This window comes from Oenanthe melanoleuca, chromosome 3, assembly GCF_029582105.1.
Source record: "Oenanthe melanoleuca isolate GR-GAL-2019-014 chromosome 3, OMel1.0, whole genome shotgun sequence".
Taxonomy (NCBI): Eukaryota; Metazoa; Chordata; class Aves; order Passeriformes; family Muscicapidae; genus Oenanthe; species Oenanthe melanoleuca.
In genome coordinates, this window is record NC_079336.1 from 24,682,930 (window position 1) to 24,701,801 (window position 18,872).

At 35.3% G+C, this 18,872-nt stretch overlaps 1 protein-coding gene across 1 annotated transcript in view; it reads left to right on the plus strand.

Annotated features, from left to right (window-relative positions):
• Positions 1 to 16,348: 16,348 nt before the first annotated feature.
• The window catches only part of PHF3 (PHD finger protein 3), a 193,818-nt gene continuing 191,294 nt past the window's right edge, over positions 16,349 to 18,872 (plus strand). The window contains exon 1 of the mRNA XM_056488612.1: positions 16,349 to 16,352. The gene's annotated coding sequence lies outside the window, so the exon portion shown is untranslated. The remainder of the gene's footprint in view (positions 16,353 to 18,872) is intronic.

Genomic DNA, 18,872 nt, shown 5'->3' on the forward strand with positions numbered 1-18,872 from the left:
AGTATAGATTGATGTGTCTCAGGTGGCATTACAGATACCATTTTCTGTTGATCTGAGAAGATAGAAACAAGATCACAACTTTATGAAATCTTCATAGATTTTTTTGGCAGAAAAGGAAAGAAATATCAAATTGACCTTTGACTTGAAAAGACAACACTTCAGAGCACATAGCCTAGTAAACAAAGTGACACTTTTGCAATAAACTATACACTGTGTGGACTGAAAGATTGCTTGATGTTTAAATTGATTGTCTGACAATAATATGTCAAGATGTTGTTCATAAGAATGCAGTTCATTCTGTCCAAGAGTTTTATCAGGAATATTTCAGAGTTTTAAGAATAAAATTGGTAATGGATAGATGCCTGAATATCAGTACACCATTGGGCTGTTACACATGCAAATAACTGATCTTCATTTAAAGACCAGGTGTGAGTTGCTAAAGTAAATAAATTTTTTATAGAAATTAAAAGAATAATCATGTTATTATTAAAGTGAATATTAAGAAAAAATCATTTCATTTCTCTTGTGTTGATTATGCTTGCTATGTATGTTAATAGGGCTTTTTCCCCACAAAAAATATAAAGCAAGCACATACTACAATGTGAGAAATGTAGGATACAGATGAAGGAAAGAAAGGAAATGTCATCATGTTATCACTAATGTTTTAACAGGTCTAGTTCTTTGATGAATTTTGTTTGAACTCAGAATCTAACATTTGCAATGCTGGACATCTAACTAAGCTTTGTGCTAAAACACTTATCTGAATGATTCCTTTGAATGAGATATTTTAAAATTTATTTCCTTACAAATGGGGCAAAATATTACCAATCTATAAGACTGATGGTATTATAGATATAATGCAGACATAAACTGGTGTACATAATTTATAGAAGGGGCAACTGGGGTAAATAAAACTTTTGATTAAGTATGGCAACTGAAAATCATTTCCAGGAAAAAGTGCAGTTGCATCATCCCCACAGATTTAAGGTCTAGATGAGCTGTTATTCTTTTCAGTTTAGTTTAGTGACACCTAAAGTAATCCCATCATCTTTCACTCCCTATCAGGGAGTGAGAGAGTGGTTGTGCAACCCAAACCAATTTGTGATTGCTGAAATGTAAATTACATTATTGCTGAAACAATTCCTGAATGTTAATGTCATCTCTGTTTTATGACATCTGATAACTTTGTGACTGAATTCCATGAAGGTACTCATTGATTTTACTGGTATATGAACAAATTGCAACCTTTTCCTTTCTGGAACAGATGCACATTATTTGACTTTTATTAACTTAAAAAAATACATATATATATATATCTTAAATATGCAAGGTTTTTATAGCTGCCAGCAGGACATTAAAATGCATAAACTTGGCTAGCTTTTTAAACAGATTTGACCTCTTTACCTTAGTATTCTGCATTTCTAAAGTGTGCTCAGGATACATTAATTATCTTATCCACCTGAGATTTATGTACTTTAGATAAAGCCTTTAATTTCCTGTGAGAAAACAGAGGCAAAATCAATAACTATTTCTAGTTCCTGTGCTTACTTGGAAAGAACCATTACTTAATAAACAGAAAAGAGAGCCCAGCATTTTGTCCTGTGATAAAATGATAAGTCTGTGTTGTATATCTTTCTGAGACTATTACATCTTTGAATGAAACTAATGTAAATTCACTGCTAGGACAGCAAAGCTAAAGTTTGAGATCAAACAGACTGAGCATTGTGAGAGTCATACATGCATACAAGATTTTGCTGTTCTCTTTTGATTTAGCTATACAACATTTTAAGCTAATTGCCAAAAATTTCTATGAATTTAAGTTTGTATCCTTAGGTATGGTCTCCTTGTTTTCTGGATGTCATTAAGAGTATTCTGATTTTCTATGCTTCATCCAGGCACAAGCTTAATAGTAAATGAGAATTTAAAAAACACAATAAATATTACACTGTTTTTTACTTTCTGAGTTTATCTAACAGAAACCTATAAGTTATATTCCTTTTATGCTGGATATTATTTCTGTTTATGACTTTTGTATTAATGTCAAACTTAAGCTGATTAATTTTAAATGTGGTTGTCTATACTTACCCTTTTAAATATTTTCTAATAGTTGTAAATAAAACACATTAAGCTTCTGAATATAATCTCTATTTTCCTATCCAAAAAAGTTACTAGAATTTGGTAGAGACTAAAGATCACTAAAATTCTTTTTATTTTTTTTTTCTTTTGTTGTTGCCAAATATCCCACTAGAAGCTAATGCTGGATTCTTTAAAGCTGTTGGAATCAGAGATGCACAAATTTTAATGATGCAGACAACAGAATTGTCCATTGAAACTTATGATGTGAAATACAGCCATAAGATTGTGAAAGGTTCAGCTACTATGTCAGGATTTCCTTTGAAAAGTAATTTTAATGTCTGGAATTCTCTTTAATTTTGTGTGGAGCAATTTGAATTATAAATGTTATACCACCACCAATACTTACTGGTTTGGTATTGTATATTCTGGATTGTCCAAGATATGTTCCAGATATATATATTTGCTACATTTCTTTTTTCTCACTATTGTATAGTGAACTCCAGGGCTATGGCTTAATGAGTATGACAAAGCCACTAATGTTTTTGTGTGTCAGTGATTTATGCATTACAATTTTTGTGGCTTAGTAAAATGAGTGACAAGCCTGTGTGAGGGTTCACCAGCTCTAAGAGGGAAAGAACAAATACAAACATAGATTAAAGGAAATCCTCAGAAGCCTTTGGAAAGATTATTTGAACCAGTGACACTTGAAAGAGATGATTTAATGTATGAAACTAAAAGAATGATCAATGACTGGAAGCCATTTCTTACATTCATTGCATTCTACCTGACATGGCACTAGCTTGGTTTTGATTAAACAGAAATACTGTTTCAAGTCAAGACCTGCCTTAATGAGATCTTCAAAAACCAGATAGTAAAATGCTAAACTAATAGCTCTAAAGCATTTGTGTCATAAAAATAAGAAAAAAAAGACAGTAAATAGTACATGAAAGCAATGTGTTAGACTGTCTAGAATCTCTGATACAATAAAACTTGACTTTTTTTAACTATTCTCATCAGGTATTACACTTCTAAGAACTCTGTTTTGAAAAATGTATATGAAAAGATATTTTGAATATTTATTGAATATCTCTGTAAGGATTCAGCTAATGCAACACTCATTTTCTTTATACTTTTAGCTGTCATTGTAATTGTGACAGTTTTTACTGTAAGGTAACAGAGTAACCCATGCAGTCATCTGTACTTCCAGTTTGTCAAGCTTGGTTTTATAAATGACAGCCTCAATTCAGAGGTGCTAGTAATTCAGGATGTGTTTAATACACTGAAACCTCTAATTTTCAGGAAAATCAGACTTTGCAGCAAAAGCTGACTGACCACATGATTCCCAGAGCTCTCTTGGAAAATATATCTGTAGAATGTTACAGTAGGAAAATACAGTAGTACAGTATTTGTGAGATAAGCTGTACATTGTTCACTCTAAGCAGCTATTTAGAGGAAGCTAAACTATAAACCCATCCTGTGGAAGACACAAACATAACTATGGAAACTAATTTACTCAAGCATGCAGGTAGATAAGTGCTTTTACTCCACCTGTGCAAGATGATGAACAAACTACAGAAACTCAGCAAAATATGCACAGGGTGTAAAAGACCATATTGAATAACCAAATAAGTCATGTCCTTCATTCAAAATGAAAATTCACCTACAAATTTAAATTCAGTCCCTTCTTCACTGGCTATTTATTTGTGAATTCAGTTGAAAAACTCTCCATTTAAAAGTAATCCTTTCTCATTTAATTTAGTCCCTCCCACCAACCTGGATGTTTTTTGCACTTTTTCTAACCAGATCATATATTTGTCCATGGATGGGTATTGAAATGTTGAAAAGCATGTGAGGTCATTGTAGAATGGTCTGTTAATGCTAATTTTAAAGGATGTGGAAAACTGACATCACAGAACATGAATTTTATTCTAACATTTATTAACTAATATTTTGCTGATAAATAATATAGATAATATTATTCTGGTCTAATATTTATTTATTAGGCAAAGTAAGCTGATTCATTATCCCTGCAAATAAACAAACAAAAAAAAACCAGGAGAAGTGGCAGAGTAACATGCAACTCAAATGTAACATTTCAACCACCTAGTTTCTGAAACAGAAGGAATTGCTGGGCAGATGGGTAGGAAACAAAAAGTAAATATTTATAGTTGAAAATGTTTAACATTTTTTGTAAAAAGAAAAAACAAAACAACCTTAGGTAAGACTAGTGAACCATACAGACAAATCCTTCCTCAGACTAGAGCTTTCAGTGGTGCCTGTTGTCTATTTTAAATAAGTATTTTATAAACTCCTCTACCTGTTGCACAGTGTGGTGTATTTATTTACTCCTTTTGTGTATCAGTTCTCTGAATATAAGATAATATTGCATTTTTTGTTGCACTACAAATAATTCACTAGAAGTAAAAATAGGTCCAAGCTTAATGACAAGGTTAAAAATTGTGTAACTGTTCAAGAAAATAAAGGTTTTTCTCCTTATAGCAAAGAGAATGCTTGAGTCATCTGTGTAGAAACAAACTAACAAAGAAATAGAAATGGGAAATGACTTTGTGTGCTTAAGCTTCTGTTTAAGATGAACATTACTTGTTTTAGGAAGCAACATGGTGTTGATGTGTCCAGGCTCAGCCTCTGTGTGCTGCCATTCATGACACACACACTAGTGAGGGTAACAGAGCTCAGCTGGCACTACAGCTGTGTGGGCTCCAAAGAAATGAGCCAATCCTTTGGCTGCCATGTGAAAATTCAGCCTTCATCCTTAGGGATCTGTAGCTTGTTACCCATGATCTCTTTTCTTGCCTTTAATGGGAAATGGACTTATTCCCATTGTTTTATGAAAGAAGTTGATTCACATTCACAGAGTGCAAACAATTTCTGTGGTATGGCACTATGTTAGATTAAGGGATAAAAATATCAAGAACTCTATGATTTTTTCTTCAAACCTTTAATTCCCATTGTGTTTCACACAGCAGAAGCCTTCCCTGAAAACTCATAAGTTTTATGGGTTCCAAGGACAAAATTTTACTGTTAGATTAACACAGAATCTAATTAAGATCAGTTAAATTTGCTGCAGCTGTACAGAGATTGCCTCCTAATGTGCTGAACAACTCAGTGATGTGCCATAACTTTATGCCTGATCTATGCCAAAGCAGTCAACATCCAGCAAGATCCTAATCTTGGGGGTGTGGGGGGTGGCCAAGCACTTTTAAAAAATGATATGGCCAAACCAAGAAAAGTGCAAACTGGTAGAACCTCTCCCTTTCAGGTGAGATGCATTCCAAGCAATGTGTAAATAAGATGGTTATTTGAGGTGTTTACAGTTCAGCAGAGAAACCACCTGGCACCTTGTTTCAGAGGAAATTTGTTATTTGTATTATCCTTCCTTATCTGTGGTTATTGTACAGCTGGTATTTATAAAAAGGGAAATAGACACACTCATCCCACTAAAATTAAAGGATCCAGTGAAAGGAAAGCCATGAACCTCCAAAGGCCACAGCACTGGCCTGGAGCCTGTGGCTCTGGGGTCACCTTGCCCTGCAGCACAGAGCAGACTGCAAGGTGGAAACAGCAATGCCTGCTTCTCCTAGGAGTCTGAGAGATCCTGTCAAGGACAGGCTGCAAGGTCCAGGACTGTCACTGAAAAGAGAAAGGGAAACATTGAAAGATCCCATCCAGCCCAAAACATTCTGTGATTCTCTGACTGTTTGTATTTGGTTGTGTCAGAAGCCATGTCAAGGCACAGACCTCTGCCTGATGCTGGTGGAGCACTGAGGTAATTTCTCATGCCTCCTCTTCTGCAAAATTGCCCTGGAATTGCAGGGCACATCAAATAACTGCCTGCAGATCCTCTCCTAGTTACTTACAGATCCTTTTAACAAAATGTTGAAATAATTCTATTTAATTAAATATATTAAACAGAGGGTAGAAGATTGAGAGTATATATGTGCAGGAGAAAGAAACAGCATGAACCTTTCACTCATAGACTTAATTGTGGGAAAAAAAATCAATGTTTGAAACACAAGATCTTCTACCCAAAGTCCCCTCTAGACACTTAAGATCCATCACTGGAAAATTTCTTGCCAGAAAGACATTTATAATGCAGGGAGTAACAGCCTTCCCTTAAGGCAAAGGTGGCAAAACCTAACTAGACTAGATGTCAATGCACTCATCCAGGTGTACATGAATCACTCAGTTTCTGTAAAGAAAAAAAATATCTACTAGTCTGCTTCTCACTGTGGAAAAAGGAGCACTGAATGTTTAATCCTGTTGAAATGATTTATAGTGAAAACTTAGTTGATTTCTATCTGGGAAACACAAATTATTACTAGAAAATGTGTACCATGTTAATGAGGAAAATTAATATCTTATTAGGGTTATCCAACTCAAAAGGAAAATAGTGATCATACTAATTTTGTGAACTTCCTTTGGTAGCTATAATAATAAATGGTAGGTAGAAGAAAAAGAAAAAAAAGAAAAATCCAAGAGACAGTGCAACATGATAGAGTCATAAGTACAAAGGGAGGAAAAATAATAAAACTGCAGTGAAGTAACTAGTGTGATAGACAAGTGATCAGCCTAATTTTTTTTTAATTTTTACCTTAAATCTAAATAGTAATAGTTATTACAAAGGCTTAAGGACTGAAAACTTGTCCATAGGTCATGTATAGCACCATCACAGACACCAAAGAAGTCTCCTATATATCTGTCAGAGCATGAATGCATTCCAAAAATGCAACTTGTTATATTTATCGATTTTAAATCTTTAAAATCAATGAAGAGAAAAGAACCCTGAGTTTAAGAGGGAAATTAAGGAAAAAAACAATTTAATAAAACCCAACATCCTGGATACTCAAAAGGAAAATGAAAGATTCTGAGAAGACTTGTCTCTAATATGACTGCAGACTTTTCATGTTAATCAACACACAGCCTGGAACAATTTATTTTTGAGACCGAATTTCTTGCTTGTCAGATCACTGAAGGACCAGTGACTAAACCTAGTAGAATCTTTCTTTGCATCATTACAGTCTGGTCTCAACAACTCAAACAAATGCAACAAAAACATCCCTTCAAATTTAGGTGCTAGAGGGGCACATTAAAAAAATTGTTCTTTTTCTTTTTCTTTCTTTCTTTCTTTTTTTCTTTCTTTCTTTCTTTCTTTCTTTCTTTCTTTCTTTCTTTCTTTCTTTCTTTCTTTCTTTCTTTCTTTCTTTCTTTCTTCCTTCCTTCCTTCCTTCCTTCCTTTCCTTCCTTTCCTTTTTCTTTCTCACATGTGACAGAAACAGCTGCAAAATTGAGTCACATCCTTGCTTTTTGTGGGTAGAATGCTGTATGTGTGTGTGAGAAAAGAAAGGTTAGAGAAATATTTTAATAAAAAGGGTCATTGCAGAGGCAATGTGTCCTGTTCCTCAGTAAAGTGGTTAAAGTACAGATAAATCTGTTTTATTTTGATATTTTAATGTCAAAGACACTTAAATATGGTTGATATGATGTTAATAAGATTATCCTTTAGAAAAAAACAAGAAAATCAAACCCCCAGAAAGCAATGTTTAGCACAAAAAGAAGTGGGAATAAACTCTCAGGGAGTATCAATCAAGTTATAAGAATCTTTGCTACTTTGTAACTTGGTCAACAGAGCTGTGAAGAAGTTGCTCACCTCCTACAAAACAAATTACATTTGTTTTTATTAATAAAATGTTAAATAAAAACATTGCATGCAATTGAAATTGTCTGGGATTTGCCTCCTAGTGTAACTAGTGATGCTAATGTTACTGAACTAGATGTACAAATAATAAAATGAAAGTCTTTGCCTCAAAGAAGTTAATTTTACATTTTAAAACTAGGAAACAAGCTGATGGAGCATGAAAAAACAGATTCAACGAGGCAAAGAGAGGCTGCTTCATGACTTAACATGTGTGAAATAGAATCCACTCACCAGGGATGAGGAGTAACTTCTTGATACCAATTGCACATGTAACTATTGCCCAGCATGGGCATACATGGAAGAGTACACAACAAACTGTCCATGATTTTCCATAACTGGGCAAGAAGGCTCTCCACTGCCATATGAACTGAGCATCTAAGCAGAACTGACAGAGGTGAAACCAAAAGAAAGATGTTATGTGGGTTAGAGGAAAAGAAGGGATATATCTAATTACCAGCCTCTTCCTCTGCTTGCAGTAAATGCAAATACTCTTGATGATATCATTTGGAGGTTCAGGAAGGGAGGTTAAGGGTGAGCACAAATGAGCACTGCAGTTTATACAAACTGCAGTACTAAGCCTGTAATTTTGTGAGAGGTTTGCTGGGGCCAGAACAATTAGTTGTTTCCCATTATCCCACATGGTGAACTACTTGCAAACATCAGTTTACTGAGTAAAAACCTCTAGGACAACCTGATCCATGGTGTTGCCTCTAAATCTGAGATCCCAGATATTCCTCTTTAAAAGGTACATAAATGGAACTATTTCAAGAGAGTGTTTTAGGATTATCTGTTGAGGAGATGAGCTTTGAAAGCATGAAAATCATGAGAGTCCCAGGCAAGCACTTTCCAAACGTGGCAATGGCAGGGGCTACATTGTCCTGAGCCAGTTGATAATGCTTAGGAAAGCAAGGAAGTGAAATTTTTAATCCCACTCATAAAAGCTTAAAATCTGTTTTGAGACTCTATTTTTTTTTAGTCTTGACTTCTTGTAGTCATTTCTTCATTACACACTTTTGTACAAGTTATTTTGCCATGATTTAATTCACAATTGCTAATACATCAAGTAAATGTTCTTTTAAGGATGTTTTCTTTCAGTGATCTGCCCTAGAAACAGGGCTCCTCTGATGTCCAATCGTGTATGCACAGTGTTCATTTCTATCATAAAATGCATGAGATCTCTTAATTTCAGCTTTGATGCACGACTGTAAAAGTCTAAGATTTAGCAGCCTTGAGGTGATGTTGAGTGCATTATAGGAAGCTGGCAGCACTTCTTCCACCAGATAAAAGAAATTTAATTACTGTCATCTAAAGAAGACTGCTATGTTGACTTTGAATGCTCATCTTTTATAATCTAGCTATTTATAATTTCTATGCTGTGCATTTTCCCTGAATGACTGGTACTTCAGACGAGGTTTTCAGCAAGAAATCATCATAACAAAAATATCTTTATTCTCTTTAGAATATCTTCCTTTATTTTCTTATCAGAAGAACAAATATTAATCTGATAGTTGAAAGTTTTCTGAAGCCTAATGCCAGAATTTCAAAGGTCTTTTTATTTATTTGAGATTTTTCAGCCAAATTCCTGATAATTCCTGATTCCCTCTTTCCTGACTTTTGGCTGACGTAGAGGAAAATCACCAGCCACATAAAATTCTGTTTATTCTATATATAAAACATAGCATTTTTCATCACAGTGAGGTTGCATCATAAATGGATTGTAAGATTTTGAGGTGACATATTCAATAAATTTTTAAGCAGACTTTTCTTGGTTATGTCTAAGAAGAATATTGTAGTTTATCTACTTCTGTCAAGGAAAGAGAAAAAATATATTTTCAAGGTCTGGCAGGCCTTGTGGCATGTATTTTTGACTACTGAGTCTCAAGAATAAACCCAGCTATTGAAAGCTCAGCAAAGAATGTCTCCAAGTGCTGGTATTGAGAAAGAAGAACTGTATCATTGTTTTCTCACAAGCCAGAGGGTGGAGGAAAAGAACTTAAGCACTCATTTGGGGATGTGTGTATATGTTTGCTTTATGTAGCATCTTTGGGGATATTAAAACATTCTTTGGCCTCAGTTCAGCACAGACTGCACATGTTTTGAATAGAAATGAATATAAGTAGTTCCTTGGTTATAAATATGTTGCTTTTCTGAAATGGGCCTTTCTGAGCATAATGTGAATATTGAGCAGACTAGAGCTATCTCTAATTCCTAGATTAAATTTCAATCTCAATCAATAGAGATGGAATTTTAACAAAATCATGCTCTTCAATGGGAATGGCATGCATACCTGTTGGTAGCCCTATGCCTGATCTGGGTTGAAAGTTTGAAGGAAGTGAACTTGGAGGATGGTACAAAGGAATTTTTGAAAGTCTGCTGTTTTGAACTTTTGTCTTGAACTTTTGAAAAGTCTTTCATGCGATGTCATTGCCTAAAATGTATTAACATTTGATCCATGCCAAAGCATTTGGAGATGGAATGAAACTAGATAGTAATATGAAATGGAGAAGCAGATATTAGATGAAGGAATAAATCACTGTCTGTAAGAAGAGCAGACATCACAAAAAAAACAAATATCCTGGAGTTAGTGGTGAAAGTAAATGCAAAATGTGTACTCCAAGAGGACTGCCAGATTTAATGAACTTATGGGTGGAGAAGCAAGTCCACTTTTCATGAAGTCCAGTAAAAATGTAAGAGATACTTACTGTAAGAGCTTGAACAAGGTCAGAAACACTGGAATGGGATGGGATGGGATGGGATGGGATGGGATGGGATGGGATGGGATGGGATGGGATGGGATGGGATGGGATGGGATGGGATGGGATGGGATGGGGTGGGATGGGATGGGATGGGATGGGATGGGATGGGATAGAATAGAATAGAATAGAATAGAATAGAATAGAATAGAATAGAATAGAATAGAATAGAATAGAATAGAATAGAATAGAATAGAATAGAATAGAATAGAATAGAATAGAATAGAATAGAATATTAAAATTGGAAGGGACCTGCAAACACTGAATCCATCTGCCTGACCACTCTGTGGATGACCAGAAGTTAAAATACATTATTACAGACATTGTCCTCAAGTCTCTTAAACAATAACAAGCTTGAGGCATTAAATATATCTTGTAAAGCAATACTGTTGATTTAGAAATAATTCCTAATATCTAGTCTAGACCTCCCCCCCACCCCAGTGCAGCTTTGATCCATTCCCATGAATCCTGACATTGGATACCAGGGAGAAGAGATGAGCACCTCTCTCTCCACATCCCCTCCCATGAATCCAGAGAGAACAGTGAGGTCAGACCTCAAACCTACTTTTCTCCAAACCATACAAAGACCTAGACAAAATAGTCCAGGGCCATTCACCTTGGAAACAGACAAACAGGAGGCAATGTTGTAAAGGAATATAATATAATTAAGTTCATGGATAAATTACTAGGGAAATATTTTCACTAACCAAAAATCAAGATTTAAAGGGGAGAGAGAATATTTACAATTTTAAAAATTTGGGTTTTATACAATGTGACTTTATTATGAAATTCAATGCTACAAGATGTTATTGATGAAAAGATAAAATTAATTTGTCAATTGCTATTAAACAAAAATGTGTAGATGTAACCTCTGACTCCAGAGTCCCCTAGACTTGGAGACCAGCAGACAGAAATCAGAGGCTGACCCTGTGCTTTAATTTTCCCCCATTGAAATGTCAAGTGTCTGTTGTAGAAGATGAGATATTGGAATAACTCAATAGTAATTGGATGCAAATTTTCAAGACCCTGAAAAAAAATCTTTGTGTATGAAAACTGAGGAAGTGTTTGATGTTAGTGTGAATTGGAAGAGTCTAAAAGTAAAACTATAATAATTATTAGGAAATCCAGGCATCAAATACAGGTAGAACATTCAAAACCTTATCTCAAAAAAGGAAAATTAATTATATACACCATTCAAATGAAAGGAATACAAAGCAGAGGATTTCCATCATGCTGTATGTCCCATTACATTCCTTTTCAGTTCCAAGTACATTACGTTCTGTCCTTTTGTCACTTCTTACATCTTTATCTGTAATTGTTTTTCTGTTTCAGGGGATTTGTAGGGTTTTTTTCTCTCTCTGATGATTCCTTTACTTCACACTCTGTCTCTTCCACATTGTTTTATCCTTTCATTTCTGTTTCTTTTCTTTCCTTATTTAAATAATCCATCAAACAATGGTATTACATGTGACTGCATTTTTAGGTTTGATCTGAAATAATTTTATCTGATTTTAGCTCATGTAGATGCAGTCACATTTGCACTGTTATTTGATTAACTTTCTTCCTGACAAATATTATAAGAGATCTATTCTTTGTATCTTGCTGTGTTAGAGCTTTTTTTGTCAAGTCCACCATTTACTTTTTGAAATAATTAGGGGAATATATTTAGCCTGGTCTACTGATTGCACATTTCTTGGCTGGGGAACAGAATGGTAACTTCTTGTGACTCCAAACTTATTATCTACTTTGATTCAAAAGTCTTTTGGTTCTGTGTAACTCAATGCTAGCATTTGCAGCTGTAACAGCTGGATGACCTAAGGAGGTCATATTTTTCTTTATTTTTTATATGCTGTAGCTGACTCAGAGAACTAACCATTTATGTATTACTTTATTTGAAAGAGAAATGCTCATGTAATAAAGTGAGAAATTCCTACCAAGAGCTACATTTATGTGCTATCCCAATATTTAAGCAACAAAACCCATTATCAGCCACCCACATGAAAGTGATCCTGGACCTTGGTATTTCAGCAGAGAGCTGAAGATGTAATGATAAAATGACAAAGGCAGGCTCGGGTGGTGACAACCTTTAGAAAGAGGAATATTCAGGAAATCTGGATCTGTAACATCTGTTAAGCTACTCAGGATTGCTACAGAACTGAGAGTCCCAAAATTCAGGAGACTTTTAGGTGAATTATTTGCATATTGCATTGCTGAGAAGCATGAGGGAAATCTAAGACATCCCTTAAAAATACTTTTCATATGTTGATTTTAAAACAATATTATCTTACCCAGTTGCATAAGGCTGTCTTAGAGTACATTAAGCAAATCTACTAGTTAGCTGTAAATTGACCTACACTCATGTTTAGTTGTTGTCCTGAATAAGCAAACCTCAGTCCTTAGCAGCCAGAAATCAATCCAGGTCTGTCACAGTATTTTGGATGATCCTATGTTCAGAGAGTGCTATAGCAGAGAAGTCAACAGGAAATGCCACAAATAGTAAAGACAGAGGATTGACACAGATATTTCAATATCTTAATGACAGATGAGGAGGAACTCCTAACAAGGGAATACTCCAGGATGCAGCTGATAAAGATTATTCTCCCAAGGAGGTTTTGTGGCGAGGACAGAGAGGCTGAAGGTTCATCATGAATCTTTGGAAGGCCTTGGAAAAAAGAAGCAGTGTCCAAGAACTCCATCTTTTCCAGAGACAGAATTAGATGATTTAATCTGTCAAAATTTATCAATTAAGAATTAAGAGAAAATATGCATATATGTGTGGGTATGTTCACATCCTTTAAATTTTGAGCTGAATAAAAATGTTGTCTTCTAAAGATTAACATTTTTATCACTTTAATTGACAATACCCAGAAGAAAAGAGATGTAGGTGCCTAATTATGTTAATCATGTTAACTTGTCTGAAAGTACCATTACACCTTTGAGAAAGGAATGACTTGGCCTTGGGCTGTTGAGTTTGAACTGAACCTGAGTGATGCAAAGAATTCAGGAGAAATTTACAACTCATGTTCACCTCACAATGGTGGTGTTGCTTCCTGCTCCTTTCCAGACCAGGACAGCACTTTTAATTTTTTTGTTAGATGTGATGTAATTCTTGGATTCATTTTGGGAGTCTTGAACTATTTGTCTTCTTTCTGCATATGAGAAGAGAGCATCTCTAGCTCTAGTTATTTTGGGGGATTTGCAGTAGAAGATTAGAAAGTAAATGTGTGAAATAGAAATACTGGACAAAACTCTGAAATTATGGAACAACCTTTATTCAGAATGGTCAGAAAAGTTCAAAAAGTGATGCCTTATAGTAACAACTATGAAATCTTTTCTATCATTTTTAAAACTGATCCAGGTCTCTCAAAATCCCTTGAGTTTAAAGACAATTTTTTTGTACTGAATCGGTTTGCGTGTTACTAGTTACAAAACTAGAAACCATATTATCAACCATGAAACTATATAATTAGTTTCTTTATGGACCCACAGTTTTTGCTAGATAGAATAAAAACTGTCACAAATGCAGGTGCCATTACAAATATGACAGGTCATTTATGGAAAAAAGGTTGTGTAGAGTAACATTTGATAATTTGTTGGAAACATTAGCATATAGATGGCTATGGAATGTGTGAAATATTATCAGAAGAATTCTAATCTAAATTGCTGCAATGTCCAAATAGGATTTAGTGTTTTGTTACTCTAATGCTTATAGCAATTCAGACTTAACAATTTATAGACATAGCAATCAGCTGTGAATAGAACCATGCATTTTTTCTCTGTGCTAAAATATTGAAAGCTGTTCAGTTGAGAGCATAGATTATTGCTATGATACAGATATGTGATCAAATGTTCAGAAGTGACTAATAACCCTGAGGAGAAATTATTATTTTTTGCTCCAATACATTTGTATAGCTGAGGAAACTTTTTTCTAATCATATTTTCTAATCATGTTGACTAAAACTAGTAGGAATGTTTTTACAGTTTCTGCATGCAGAAGATTAAATCAATATTTCCTGAAAAGGAAGAATTTTTCTGTAACTATGCACCATTAGGGATTATATTAGACAGAAAAAAAACCCCAAGTCCTGCTTATCTGCAGAGCCTCTACTGTCTGAGTGGGACAGAAAAAACAACAGATGATACAATTACATGTTTAAATGGAATGGTTTTAGGCATTACACTGACCTATGGATAAAAGTGATTCATTGCAATGGAGACCAGAAATTTCCCCAGCCTGAAATCCAAGACTGCTCACAATGCAATAAAGGAGCTGTAAAAAGTTGGAATTCTCTTCCTGACTGCTCAGGGAACACTCTACAGACCATCCTTCCTGTCCTCTACTGCTTGTGTGGGCTGCATAACTGTGGAATCCGTGCTAGGAGCCTTTTGTCAGATCAGAGAGAACTCCTACTTTTTCACAGAGATGCTTGACGTTCTTTCTAAGAACTTCCACAAGAGTGTTTGTAACAAAACAAATACTCACAACAGCTGTATATAGTATATATAGTAACATATATCTTGTATATAGTAATATGTATATAGTAATTTAATATCTTTGTTTGAACACTCAGCATGGGAGTGTAAATTCCTTTGCCCAAATGCAAATATTTTTCACCAAATAGTAAACTTGAAAAATCCCACAGTGCCTAGAAGCCATAAAAATTATCAAACTTCACTTCTGCCTGTTAAATAGGTTGCTCTATCTCCTCCAAGTTTATGATTTCTAGTTGGAATTTGTCTCTATGAGCTTGTTTCGGTTCTGTGTATTACTATTCAATACTAATATTCTTTACTCCTTGAATTTTAAGGACCTTTTTTTTCTTTCCAATGTCTGCAAATATATAGGGAGCATAATTTTCTGCAGTTAAGCACATCTTAAATGAGCTGCACACCAAATATGAAGCAAGCAGATTCTTTCCAGTTTACTTAAAAGAAACCCTTCATTTATCATGCCTCTCAGTAATAGGAAATAAGGATTAATTCCTCAGTAAATGAAGTAATTTTACATATTTTTGTATATAAGTGGGTCAAAACATGTAACATCTATGATGAGCAGGATCTAGTTCTGAGGTGATTTGGGGGGAAAATTGAGTTTTTAATTATGAATGTAATTCACTGTGACAAAATGCAATATTAACTTCTGATTTTTTCCTAGATTAAAAATTAATAAAACAGTGAAAGTTTTTTCTATTACTTCCCTTATTCAGGATAGGAAAATTATTTTATGGAAGAAAGAGTGATGAAGGATACATGCTTGTTAGATTTCTTCATTTAGATTTTTGTTTTTAAGAAGGTGATTAATTATTGACTTAGTCTTGCAAAAGAAAAAAGCATCATAATTAAACTTTGATGCATGCATCACAATTGCAATTGGTATTTGTCTTCCTGGGAAAACACCTATGCAGATTACAGCTGGAAGAGCTTTCAGTTCACTGAAAATCCAAAATTATTTAAAGACATTTCTATAATTAATTAAGACCCCAAATTTGCTCATTCTGAAAATGCTGGGCCACACTGCCTATTTTAAATGTGTGGATCTATCTTTCTGACTGCAATTCATTAATATCTCAAACAAAGCAACACCATGTGGTTTTGGGAAAGCAAGAATCTTCTCTAGGAGTCCTGTTGTGTTTCCTGCAGCAGCTGTGTGTCCTTCTCTAGCAGGTATTCTAAAGGAACACAAGATGATAAATCTATTGATTTTTTTTTTTATTCAAAGCTATTGATTTGAATGATATTGCACACTCTCCAAATTCCAGACATTTCATGATGAATCTGAATTATATTGGGAATAGGGGGAAAAGATAGCTAGATATAAGGAATTGTGAAGATGAACCAAGACTGTTGCATGATCTGTGCTCAAAACAAACATAAAAATATAAAATGAAACCCTTTCATTCCTCTCTGAATAGGTGAACTAATTGCACTGGTTAGCTGCTAAAAGGAGTGTTAAGTGACTCCTCTTTCAAATTTTCCAATGCAAGAGTAACACAGAGTCATTTGACTTGATTATCTGATGTATTAATTGATGTTTTGAGAATTTGAATGTGTTGATTTATTGATTCAATTTAAACTGTGACTTTGATTATCACAGTTATGGGCATCACTCTGCCACTTTTAATTAATTCTCCAAAACTGGAGTGTATCAAATTGAGAATGTGTTTGTTTTGTTTTAGTAGAAGGATGAACAAGCAAATATAATAACCATAAAAACCATGAATTTATGAATTTCCTCCATCAAATTGACACATGGGTCATGTACTCAAGGGCAAAGACAACACTAAGGTACTTGCAAGCCTCTTAATTCACTTTCTAAATTAATATTAAGTCACTCATATTTTGACTTGGTCTTTAGAAAAGTGTATAGAAATGTGTTGCTTAGATTATGTATATGAAATATTAGATGTTCAGATATTTTGTGATGTGTTCTTTTATTATTTTAAAGTAGCCTGGCTTTGGATAAAAGTATTTTTAGAATAAAATTAATATTTTAATAAAGTTTCTTTTTTCTGATCAACAGAAACTAAAATGAAGTTATCCTTGGGGGAAAACTCTGGAATCTGTCTAAAACTTACAGAAATATTGGCACCAGATTTGAAAATCACCATTTTGATAACTTGAGTTTCTCTAAGAAAATAATTCACTGTACTCATCTGATGTAATGAGTCTCAGGAAACAGAAGTTGTACTTTCAGGCCCATTATAAACAGTGTTTTAATCCATTAATATTGCTCTTGTACTTTGTTATTAAGGATGTTATGTCTCCATTGCATCTTCACAGATGTTCGCTCCGACTATTGCCAATGATAAAAGAATCATTCCAACTAGCATATCACAACTGAGAGTTTTATGTGCCAGGGTTGAGCTGGGGAGGGTCTGCTTTGTGTCCTTCCCCTGTTGCTTTTCTGAGCCAGGAGGGTCAAGTGAAGAACAAGAAACCAAGACCTCAGAGTGCCTGTTGGGTTTGCATCTGATCCCATGCAAGGACAGCTGAGCACAGCATAGCAGACTTATTTATCTTTTTTCATTTACTCAAATATCCATTTAAAACTGAGCTGAAACAGATAAAATAGCACATCCTCTTTCAAAATATCTCAGTGTTCTTCAACATCACTGTTAACAACCTGGATGCAGGACTGGGAGAGATACTAAGGGAGGTCACAGACAATACAAACCTGGGAGCTGTTGACTCCCTTTAGGACAGGGAGACGCTGCAGAGAGACCTGAGCAAGTTGGAGAAAACATCAACCATGTGAAATTCAACAGGGGAAAATGCCAAATTCTGCACCTGTGATGGGGCAGCCCTGGATGTATGGACAGACTGGGGGACGAGATGGTGGAAAGCACTGCCACAGAAAGGGACCTGGAGATCCTGGTCAATGGCAAATTGGATCTGAGTCAGCAGTGCCTGGGGGCATCAGGCACAGCATTGCCAGCCAGGAAAGGGAGGGGATGGTCCTGCTCTGCTCTGGGCTGGGGAGTGTCATCTTGAGCAGTGTTGAGTGAGCTTCCTGGGTACAGTTTTCATTGCCTCAATATAAGACAGACATGAAGTTATTAGAGAGTGTCCAAAGGATACCACAAGGATGATAAAGGGTTGGAGGGGAAGCCAGAGGAGCAGCTGAGTTCACTTGGACATTTCCGCCTGGAGGAGACTGAGGGGAGACCTCACTGCAGTTACAGCTTCTTGTGAGGGGAAGAGGAGGGGCAGACCCTGATCTCTGCTCTGTGCTGACACTGACAGGACTGAGGGAATGGCCTGAAGCTGTAACAGGAGGTGTAGGGTGGATATTAGAAAGAGATTCTTCACCCAGAGGGTGGCTGGGCACTGGAACAGCTCCCCAGGGCAGTGTCACAGCACCAAGCCTGACAGAGCTCAAGGAGTGTCTGGCCAATACTCTCAGACACCTGCAGTGTTTCTTGAGGATGGTGCAGCACACCATGGCTGAGAGCTGCACTCAGTAATCCTTGTGGATCCCTTCTAGCTCAGCATATTCTGTGATTCTCCTTTCTTTCCATTCATTGTTATTATTGTATTATGCAGTGCTAAAGCACCAATTAACTCACAGAAAACTTCCAGGTTCTCATGATTATTAATCTCTGCTATTCAAAGAGCTAACTGAGTTACTGTTGTGTAAACCCAGAACATTATTCATGAGGCTCTGGCTGAAATGGCTTTTTTTTTTTTTTTCAGTTTTCAACAAGATCAACTGTATCCTTAATGAACAGGAGCAAATGGGAAATAAATCCAACAGAGGATTTTGATATTGAATTTGAAAATACTACAGTCTATCAGTCTTGGCAAGAAAATTGCATAAAAAGAGAGAA